Genomic DNA, 12,279 nt, shown 5'->3' with positions numbered 1-12,279 from the left:
GAGACCCCAAGGATCATCAAGTCCAACCTGAAATGAGCTCTTACATCTAGCTAAGATGTAATACAAATCCTTAACTAAATCTTCAAGGCACTCAGTGGGATAAGAGCAGGTCATCTCTGTAGCCTCACCAGCTTCCAAAACTGACTGTGCAGTGTGAGCAGTTGATAACTGCATGAAAGTCATTCATTTTCTTATTCAAGGTCTAATAAAGCCATCAAAAGTAAAGTGAAGACCAGAAAGATTCCAATCTTGTTTGTTTTTACTTTGTCAATTCATATAATTACAATCCTTTCTGTAAAATGACATTGATTTTTATGTGTCCTCTATTTTCATGCTTGTGTCTAGTAATAGAACACAATTATATTCTGTTGTAATCTGGTGATGTCAAGAGCACATAGGGAAGTGTGAGGAAAACATCTGACAATGTATTCTAGTGTTTTCTGGTGCTTTCATTTCACTGTGTGCCATGCTTTTACACATTAATTTGCTTGCCATTACATTTCAGGTTCTGTTTGGATGTAATGAGAACTGTCTGCAGATGACAATTTTACATTTTTGGATGTCTTTGCAGATAAAATAAAAGAAATATACTTTGCCTGAATAAGATAACCTGTATTAAAATGAAACATCAAGATTCAATAAATAATCTAAGTGCTCTAAACAAAGAAACAAGCAATTTCTTTTCTCCCATGCCCTGTACTTTCATTAAATTATGTATTATTTATGTGTAGGAGTTGAGGTCTTTTCCCTGGTGGATTAATTAGTACAAATGGCTGGGTTTGTAAACTATGATTTTTTTTTTATTATTATTTTAGGTCAGGCAATGCCTCATTTAATGTTGTATTTTTTACTGAGTAAAAAAAAATTTCATAAGAAAAATGGACAAAGGCAACATAAATCATAGATGATTTCAAGAGCTTTGAGGATTTCTTATACATTCACAAGCAATGTTATATTTTGTGTAGAAACCCATTTACTTAGGTTAAGGAATAGTTTGGAAATCTAGTAAAGTTCTTTCTTAGATGACTGAACTGACTGATCTCGGTCTAAAGATCTAGCATCAGGTTGTAGGTCAGAGTGTTAATCACTCGTTAAATGTTATTTCTAATTCTTTAAATTGATAAATCGAATATTTATATACAAGAAAGAGCCTCTTCACATCTGTTGTGTGATTTGGTATAGCAATTGCATGGAACTTGTTAAGCAAAACTTTTTTAGCTTTAGTAACTAAATTTGTTGAATCATTATTCCACAAACTATGAACTTTCACCTAGATATGTTGAACTTTTTCTTAGATCACTAAAATATGGTCCCAGAACTGGCTCAGGCTGGAAGATAAGGAAGCTATAATCATCATCATTATCATCAGATACAAACTTAGAGATAAGAAGTGACTCACAGTACAGATTAGGGATTGATCTGCTGGAAAGCAGATCCATGAACCTTGATGGACAGTAAGTTATCCATGGGACAGTAATATGCCCTTGTGGCCAAGAAGGCCAAGTATATCCTGAGGTGCATTAAGAAGAGTACCTTGCCCTGGTGAGACCACATCTGGAGCACTGTGTCAAGTTCTGGGCTCCCCAGTTCAAGGACAGAGATACAGTACAGTGTCCAACAGAGGGGTACAAGGATGATTAAGAGACTGGAACAGATGTTTAGTCTGCGGAAGACTGAGAATTGACCTTATTAATGTTTATAAATATCTGAAGGGTGGGTGTCAAGAAGAAGGTGGTATCCTGTGACAGGACAAGAGCTAGTGGATATAAACTAGAACACAGGAAGTTCCACCTCAAGAACAGCTTCTTTCATGTAAGAGTGCCAGAGCACTGGAAAAAGATACCCAGAGAGCTTATGGAGTCTTCTTCTCTGGAGAATTTCCAGACCTGTCTGGACGCATTTCTGTGTGACATGCCCTAGATGATCCTGCTTTGGCAGGTGGGTTGGACTCAATGATCTTTGGAGGTTCCTTCCAACCTCTACCATTCTATGATTCTATGATCCAGTGACCCAATGAAGAACAGAAAGTCTTCCAACACTAATGTTACCATTGACCTAAACTTGTGAGGAATAGGGATTTTGGATTGTAACAGTATAATCATCCAAGGATTTCTCTGTTTGGGTTTCTTCTTCAGAGGCACCCAGCTTGATCTGTAGCAATATTAATAAATACTTTTATAAAATAATCCATCCTTTTACTTACTGATTTAGTGGAAACCTAGGGTTCAAGCCTGGCTTGATATTTCCATAACACATATAAAGTAAAAACTAACACAGAATAATGATATTTAAAATAAAAATAATATAGTTTTGGTCTAATTTGTCACACTTCCATATAAATTTTATCAGTTGATATATATCCATGTTAAGATTAGTGCATTATCTAATATGAGTTCTTTTTCTCTTTGAAACAAAGAAGACACTTTGCTTTTTGAGAGATGTGGACATAATAGATGTGATATATAGTTGTGTCTACAGTCAGTTCAGTTCAGCATCTCAATGAGATCAGAGATCATTACACTTCAAGAAAACAATCCATACCATATCCCTTTTCTATTTATTTCTTTCTTTACTGCCCTTCTTTCAAAGTCAGAATTCAATCAGGTCACAAGAACAATAAATGTTTATTAGCAAGACACTCCTCCTGGGCACTGGCTTTCCTCCACAGCCTTTTTCTTTATTTTTTGTAGTAGAATGTTTTCCTCCAGGCTTCTGAAAACGGGAATGCTATTTCATATTTTTAGTGACTTTCTGTCTTATGTTCATTGGTTTTAGCATTGCCTTCAATGTGATTTATACGGGTGTAGTAATACGGTGTTGCTGTTCAACCACCCTAGAGTCACTACAAGCACAGCTTCCAGGCCAAGATGTTACCAGGCAAAGTTGTTTATTACATTATACAGCAAGGTTATATACTCTTTTAGAAAGCATATGTGTCACATCTTAATTGGCTACTTTTTGGCATGCGTGTAATTAAGCCAGACAGTAAGTTAAAATAACAAAACAATATTCCATCACATCCAAGCAAATTCTGCCAAGTCTTTCTCCTCAGTTACAGGATGCTTACATTCTTTTCCAAGTCAAAGATTAAACATGGCCTTCTATAACTCAAGCAAGGGCAAATCTTCCCCTACATTTCCCTTTTTCTTTGTGGTCGTTTGAGGCTGTGCCTTTAAGAACAAACACTGCTGGAACACACTGGCTAATGTTTTTGGTACTAGAACCAAAACATTCTGATATTCTAAACGAATTTCATTGGTTGATAAACAAAAATTCAGCTTTAGATTGTGAAGCGGTTGGAAAATTTTTTCCTCAGTTCAGTTCGGTTTGGGAGTTGGGGGAGTTTGGTGTTTCAGCCTGTTCTCCCTGCCTGCTTCTTCTGCGAACTGCTGGACTTGGCCTTCAGATAAGCAAACACTAATCCTGCATGGGCTTTTGAAGCTTGCTAACAACTCTTTTCCTTAGTAACTTGCCTTTCTCTCTCTCTAACCCCTTTTTGGGGAAAAAGGGAGGTAAGGGGGGGAGAGAGGGGGTTCCAAAGAGGGGATCCCTCCCTGAGGGAGGGATTTTTGTTGTGTTATTTGTCTTTGCTGTGTATTTCTGTGTATATATTGTAAATACCTGTATATATTGTGTTATATATAACCTGCTTTCCATATATGCTTGTAAATATATAGCTTTTGCTCTTCGACTGAGTTAGCTGTGGTTTCTTACTCTGTGGAGGAGGGAGAGCTAAGCCCTCTCTCAACCTACCACATTCTTTCTCTCAATTCCTGATGTGCGGATTCCTAGGTCAAGAGCAAAACATAGCTGTTCCAAAGCTATCCAAAAACAACCCTTCTCCTACATACTGGTGAAAACTGAATAAAATTTTATGAACTGTCTTTCAAAATAAAATAATAAAAATATTGTGCTGAGTTTGTTTTGTTCAGTAGCTGAATTTTTCCTGTTGCTAATATAAAGTTTCGTCAGTGTGGTGAAATAATTATGAATCCTTCAAACATGAAAGCATTCAGAAAGAAATTCTGGGAAATGCATTGACAGAAATAAGTCTATTTCTGGCATAGACTTTCACCAGTTCTAAATTCAAAAATGGTTGAGGGAATTTTCTGTCTCACTAAGCACACAGTACACAAACAGTTTCACTGACATAAATGAGCTTCTTTAGGCAAATAATGCTTTCAGTACAATGAGCTATGTCAATATTTTTGGGGGGACAATATTTTTCTCTACCTTTGAGGCCAGGAGAAATGGTTTAACTCTAGTCACATAACATTACTTTGCTACCAAGATTCCTTTGGATCTCATATGACATCCCTCTGTATACACACATATATACAAACACATGTATGCACACATGCACAGATAATTTTCCAGTTATAAAAGTCTGAAAAGCTTCAGGATCTGTGTGGGATCTTGAGAGAATGATATTTCATAGCATGATTCAGAAGATATGCCCTGAGATGAAGTAAAAGCATGTAGAGAGGCCTATAGAGATGCCCGTAGAGATGCCCAAGTGTGATAGAGTCATCTTTGAAACACTGGGAATTCAAACCAGACCAATTTTAACTGTGCTGTCATGCTTTTCATGCCCAAAGTATTCCATGGTTTGTGCTGTCTCCTGAACCATATTTATTTATTTTCTTTTTTTCTAGCCCTATGAGGAGAGGCTGAGGGAGCTGGGCTTGCTTAGTCTGGAGAAGAGGAGGCTTGGGGCAGACCTTATTGCTCTCTACAGCTACCTGAAGGGAGGTTGTAGACAGGCGGGGGCTGGTCTCTTCTCCCAGGCAACCAGCACCAGAACAAGAGGACACAGTCTCAAGCTGTGCCAGGGGAGGTTTAGGCTGGATGCTAGCATGAAATTCTTCATAGAGAGAGTGATTTGCCATTGGAATGGGCTGCCCAGGGAGGTGGTGCAGTCACCATCATTGGAGGTGTTTAGGAGGAGACTTCATAAGGTGCTTGGTGCCATGGTTTAGTTGACTAGATCGTGTTGGATGATGGGTTGGACATGATGATCTTGAAGGTCTCTTCCAACCTGGTCTGGTCTATTCTATTCTATTCTATTCTATTCTATTCTATTCTATTCTATTCTATTCTATTCTATATCTGTATCACAGGATAGTTTAACAAGCTGTATAGACAATCAGTCTCTCAATGATGGAATTTACTTTTTATCTGATTTTATTTATCAATATTGATAGGGCATTTATTGCTAATCCAACCAAATTGTGTGTGTGTTATGTTCTGCTAATTTCTACAGGCCAGTTTAATATCAGGTGTACAGTACAACTGATTACTGTAAAGTAGAATCTTTTTATCATTCTATCATGTACTCTTCATATTATTTTGAAAGTATAACCTGCTCTTTCATTTGTTTTTTTTTTGTGTGTACTAGTAATGTATCTCAATAACTACCTTAAAAATACATGACACAAAAATGACTGTAGCATTTAAAACCACTTTTGAATGATCTTTTTTCACTGAAAGAACTATTCTACTTTGAAAGACAAAGTCTGCAATTTTTTTTATAACTATTTACTTGTATCCTGTTAGTGACTGCAAGAAAAAGAAATGTTGAAAAAATTTTTCAGTCACTTAAGGTTTACATTGCTGAGCAACAGTTAAAATTGGTAGAACTTCCACAGTGTGATGGTTTAGCATAGGGAATAACCTGCCTGTTCCCCCAAAACAAATGTGAGGGGAAGAGCAAACACAAAACTCAGGGTTGAGCTAAAGAGATAGGAGTTTAATATAACACATCATAATCACAATACACAATTGTGGAAGGACCACTGTGAAATATGGGGGGGGGAAACCCCAGCATAAAACAGAAAACCAAACCCAGGAGCTACTTGCCTCCCACCTGTTCTGCCACCACACCTGCAGAAAAAGAGCCAGCTCCCAAGAACACAGAACCCAGAAGCAGCAACTGGTACTGAAGCATCACATATTGCAATTGGGACTTCAAGCCCCATAATACTTTTCTCCAGTTAGCACTTTCATTTTTGAGTCTGTCATGACTGCAGTATAGTATGAATAACAGCAGAAGGTTCAACTCAATCCATGACAGGTATCGACTACACGAAAGTCTATTCCATCAGAATTCAACAACAGTTTTCCTTTTGAAGACCACTTATAAAAATTTTGCCTTCAGATTGAAAACATGAAAGCATCTGGAAACAAAGTTCATCTGTGTGTGATATCCCAGCACTGCATATAAAAGTAGATATGTATATTCATACATGTGAATCAAATACTTCCTGCATACTTTCCTAAAAGCCTAGATATGATTAGAAATTAAGACATTTTGGGAGATATTCTGCTGATGCATTACAGATTAATTTCTTTTTTTGTCAATGCATTATTATCCAAACATGAATAGAATGACACAAAACCCTGTTTTATCCTCAAGGACCTGCTGCACAAAAGCAATCACTTCTAAAATGTTTATCACTTCAGAAAGTTAGCCAGCAAGCATGAGAAATGACAGCTGAAATGGCTAATGTTGGCAAGGTTATAAACAACTGTAATGTTGGTAATCTCAGTAAGAGGTAATGATGCTAGTCTGACCTAAAAAGCCTGACACTTCACACATAGTTCTAAGATAGTGATGCTTCAGCTAATAGTATCAAGGAAGTACAGACCCTATATTTTGTTATACTGGCATTCAGTGCCTATCTAAAGTGTTTTCAAACATTTTTCCAATTGAAAAGACAAAGTGAATTTCTTTAGGTAAATTTCAGATTTTGAAAGTCATCTGAAACTAGAGGGAAATGAGACAGCAGCAAACAAGAAAATAGGAAGGAAATCAGTATTTTAGAAGGGGAATTGGTGCCTCATTCATATCAGCAAGATCCAGCTTCTGATTCTTGAAGATTTATATTTCAGATACTAAAAGAAGAAGCACTGAGTAATCTCCAAAGGTGGTGGGATAAGTGGAAACTGTATTTTATGGATTTACCTCTTTTTCCCTGTAGTTCAGTTCAATTTTTTATAGTGTTTAAAATTTTCATCGAGACTAGCATCCCTTCTTCTAGGAACTATGCAAATATATATGGCCAAAAAAATAGACCTTTAAGAATTTATTCTATAAACCTAAAAGGCTGAAAATGGCACACAGTGCCTTGTTCAGGCAATTGCTCATGTTTTGGTTTTGTCTTTGTGGGAGATTTTTCAGTGTTTTTAGTTTGTTTTGGTTTTGGTTTGCTGGTGTTTGTTTTTTGTTTGTTTGTTTGTTTTTGTGGGGTTGGCGGTTTTTTTGGTGGGTTTGGTTTGCTGTTTGGTTTCGGTTTTGGTATTGCTTCCCTCCCCCAATCATTTGTTTCTTATTTTTCTTTATTTGTCATGGGTCAAGTCAAAAATCTGCTGTTGTTATTCAAACCCATCCTGCCACATGCCAGCTTCAAAATGAAAGTGCTAGCTGGGGCTTGGAAGTTCAGATTCTAACATGAGAGGCTTCCCCTTCTGTTTGCTACTTTTGGGTTCTGGGTTTGAGTGTTGGCTCTTTTCCAAGGGCATGGAAGCAGGACTGGTCAGAGTTGGTTAGCTTGCTGGTTTTCTGCTTTATGCCGCTGATTTCTGCATTTTGCTACACTTCTGCAATAGACTAAGGTAATTGTGTGCTATGTCATCCATTTATATTGTATCTTCATCTCAACCTGGAGGTTTTTTTTTTATTACTCTTCCTCACTTCTGTGTTGGAGGGAAACCTGTTACCTGTTTTGCCTTTGCTTTAAAAACAATTATCAATTGGCCTATAAAAAGTCTGCCTTACCAAATGGAGAAGAGACTATATTAAATCATTGTATCTACGGCATGATTGCATGGGATGGAATTTCTGTTAGTGTGAGGATAAACCCTCAAAACAATTTAATTCCAAACCAAAGTCTATATCACTGAGCCAAGGTCCTAAGTCAAATATGGAACCTTTTATGCAGCAATAAATCACAGAATATGTGAAAAGAAGATTTGCCATTGACAGCCAATCAGACAATATAATATTGGTGGAGAGGAGCACTTTTGCAGGGGGAGATCTCTGGTGTCAGTCTAGGGCTTATATTTGAGATTGACTTTTGGGGTAAATGCTTTCTTTGCTTCTTCTGGAAAAGAAAAGAAAAGAAAAAAGAAAAAAAAAGATAAAAAAAGAATAAAAAGAGAAAAGAGAAGAGAAGAGAAGAGAAGAGAAGAGAAGAGAAGAGAAGAGAAGAGAAGAGAAGAGAAGAGAAGAGAAGAGAAGAGAAGAGAAGAGAAGAGGAGAAAAGAGAAAAAAGAGAAGAAAAGGAAAAGAAAAGAAAAGAAAAGAAAAGAAAAGAAAAGAAAAGAAAAGAAAAGAAAAGAAAAGAAAAGAAAAGAGAAGAAAAAGAAAAGGAAAGAAAAGAAAAGAAAAAAAAGAAAAAAGAAAATAAAAAAGAAAGAAAAGAAAAGAAAAGAAAAGAAAAGAGAAGAAAAAGAAAAGGAAAGAAAAGAAAAGAAAAAAAAAGAAAAAAAGAAAATAAAAAAGAAAGAAAAGAAAAGAAAAGAAAAGAAAAGAAAAGAAAAGAAAAGAAAAGAAAAGAAAAGAAAAGAAAAGAAAAGAAAAGAAAAGAAAAGAAAAGAAAAGAAAAGAAAAGAAAAAAGGAAAAAAGCTCTCACTGTCCCCTGAGGACAAAAAAGAAAAAAAAAAAAGAAAAACGTGAACACACCATTTATGGATCATTCCCTCTTGTATGGATATGTATTTCCTCTTTAAAGGAGTCTTTTTTGAGCTGTCACCTTGTGCAGAAATAGCATAACAAACAGACTACAGGTTGGACTGCAATAGGTGGATAAAGAGAAGGATGGAGGAAAAGATTTGAATCTGAACGTGGTACTGAAAGGACTCCAAGAACAAAACTGTCTGTTAAAGCCAGGAGGATTTGTAAAGATGTGATTCTCCTTGACAAATGCAGTTCAAAATGTGAGGTGCTGAGCAGACAAACAGATCTTTTATATTTCATGTTAGTGTAAATTAAGAATTGATTTTCTTTGCTTGTCTTTTCTAAGCATCTCTAACTATGCTGTCTTTATCAGATGCTGTAAAAAACACTGGATTTGCATTTTACTACAACCTTGTAACTTCAAGGCAGCTTAAAATAAAATACCTAAGGAATGCCTTACCAAAGTTTCACTGATCCATATAACTAGGTCACTGCAGCATTTGTATACAGAGCCTGGCACTCCTACCAATTTCCACAAGGAGGCCAAAGGGTAACAAGGTATACAACCACTGAAGCTTCATAAATCAATCTGAGAGCTAGTGTTATAGGGGTCAGGAGAGAAAGCGTCTTCAGTGATCAGTGATAACCAGAAAAAATCACCCACAACATTGTAAGTTAGTGGAGAATATTACTGAAACAAAGGATCCCAAAGGAGAATATAAAAAACAGAACACTTTATTTTGATAATGCTGCAAAACTTCAAATTGTTCCTGTTTCAAGGTCACAAAACACAAACCTTACCGTAACTGTCATTTCTATTGAAGCTGCTCAAAAATACTGTTGATAATCTGAGATGAGGGGAAAAGTATATACATCAAAATACATATATCCCAAGCTACAACAAACAGCAAAAGTGTGCAGCCTCTTCATAGGCTTTGTATAGATCAAGAACATAGCGTTCAGTTACACAGACTGTCACTGAGCAACAGAGGGAACAACTGTTGTTATGTATAGTCATTGCTGTAGCACATTTTATCAGGTTAAATCCTCAGGAAACAAGGAAGGACAAAGAGATTGCTGTTTCAACAGAAACAATTGAACATGATTTGATGAGGACTTTTTGGACCAGAGGGTAGAGACAGATGGGTGAAGAAAGACAGCAATCAAGGAATCTGCAGCAGAAAAACAGATCAGAAGAGGAAATATATATGCAAAGGGTTAGAAGTAATATTTTCAAAGTACAGAAATGCAGTGAAAAGGAAAAGGATTTGTTTTCCAGCCTTTTTTGTCTTCTCATCCGGTACCTCTGCCTTTTCATTATCTTGTTCCATTTAAATAAAATATAAATTTAGACATGAAGAATCATTGATATATTTTCACACATCCTCTTCTAGATGGAGAGATTAGACTGTTATCTTGGGCTATCTTGGTTTATTCACCTGGTTTATTGTTGTGCTTTTTTGTTTGTTTGTTTTATTTACGTATCTGCTTGCTTTGATTCCATAGCTTTTGAGTATTTTAGTCTCTAAATTAAGTGCTATAACAGTTTTGGTGGTAAGCAAAGGGAAACAGAGCTCTTACTCTTGAATTCCCACAGGCCCTGGACTACTGGAAGAGAATTCTAAAGAAATCACTTAGGGCGCAATTGCAATATGAAAAACCCTGTGCATTCCTGACATCCTCCTACAGCCCTTGCTACCTAGGAAACAGATGACTTTTAAAGTTCATTTTGTGTATATTACTCTCAGCTGGATGAGAAGTGCTTTAATTAATTTATTTTCTAGAGCTGAACAAAACTGAATAGTTTATTGGACTTGGAAATGAATATTCATCTTCCTGTGATCTACAGGAAAACTTTGAAAAGAGGAAACATTTTCAACAATTCTTTTGATTTTTACCATCTTCCCCTCAAATATAGCTGCATTTCCTGAAGATCTGCCTTGAAAACCAAATGCAAACCAAATCAGCCAAATATCAGCAATCAAATATGTCAGAAGTAATATGTGCATTGATGTTCTTGCTGTTTATGGTGGGGCTTTTTCCTTGGAAAATAGAAACCCATTGCAGTATTTCTTCCATGATAACCCTTGCAGAAAACTATTCATTAGATTTATGAGGCATTGATGAAAATTCATGCAAGTGCTCCGAAGAACAAAAGGTCATCACCGTTAACTAATATGTGAGTAAGATTAAAAATAGTTGGTCATACAGACACAGATTTTACAGTGAATTGACTCTAAGTAGCTATATCCAAAGGTCTTGGGTATTTGTCATTACCCGGCATCCTGTGCCAACACTGGGCAGCAGGGGAGGTCATTCTAAGGTTCAAATATTTCCCTTGGAATAAATAAAAGTGAACTACATCAAACTACCAATGAATCGCATTTATTAGAATGCAAATGAAAAACTCTTGGTGATGGATTGGAGCAGACAGAAAATGGGAAGAAAAAAGAAAGGAAAAAGTAGAGAGAGAAAGAGAGGAAGTGAAAGAGAGAGAGAAGGAACAAAAGGAAGTGACATCACCACTCCCTGGATGCAGTGAGAATTATCACAGTCCAAGTTCATGGTGGCAGGTGCACACTCCCACAGGGGTCCTCCATGGCAGTGGTAGAGTGGCAGCGGGAGTTGGGGACAGGTGGTGTGGAGTTGGCAGACCTGTGGGGCCATTGCAGAATGCTCAGTGCAGCAGGACTGTTGCAGGCAGTCTGGAGTGGAGCGCTCTATATGGAGGCAAAAAAGCAGATGGTGCAGAGCTGTGCAAAATACAGTGGACCTTGGAAGCTGCCATTTCCCCATCACCCTCCGGGATGCGGGCATGGGCTCTTCAAATCACAAGGTGAGGTGTTTAGAGTGAAGTGTGTACATTGGCCTTCCAGTGGGGTTTCAAATAAGGAAAGAGGGAATACAAAGTTTTATAAGGAAACCTTTAGAATCTACATTGTTTATGTGTTTATGTGGTAGTGTTGGTAGCAGGCAGGCTGCAGGGATAGCTCCTACAAGAAGACACTAGGAGCTGTCCCCATGCAAGACCAGGACATCTCCAGATGCTCGAGAATGAATGCACCACTCACCAAAGCTGAGTCAGTCGGCAATGTTGGTGGTGCATCTGTGATAACATTGTAAAGACAGAGTTAAAAATGCTGTGCATCAGCTATGGAAGAGGACTGAGAAAACAAGCAGTAAGATCAGAGAAGGGGAGGGGGAAGATGTTCCAGGTATTGAAGGAGAGGTTGCCCTGAAGCCCATAGAGAAGTTCATGATGATAGAAGTTGTTCTTTCACAAGCCCATTGAGGACCACAGTGGAGCAAATATCCCCTTCCAGCCTTTGGAAGACTCAACAGCAGAGCATGCAGATGTGCCTGAAAGGAAGCCCATAGAGGAGCAGGTTCCTGGCAGGAATGGAATGGAATGGAATGGAATGGAATGGAATGGAATGGAATGGAATAGAATAGAATAGAATAGAATTAACCAGGTCGGAAAAGACCTTCAGGATCATCATGTCCAACCATCACCCAACAGTATCTAATCAATTAAACCATGGCACCAAGTGTCTCATCCAGTCTCTTCTTAAACATCACCAGTGATGGTGACTCCACCACG

The sequence above is a fragment of the Dryobates pubescens genome, chromosome 7 (assembly GCF_014839835.1).
Source record: "Dryobates pubescens isolate bDryPub1 chromosome 7, bDryPub1.pri, whole genome shotgun sequence".
Classification (NCBI taxonomy): domain Eukaryota; kingdom Metazoa; phylum Chordata; class Aves; order Piciformes; family Picidae; genus Dryobates; species Dryobates pubescens.
Note: the sequence above shows the minus strand (reverse complement) of the source record.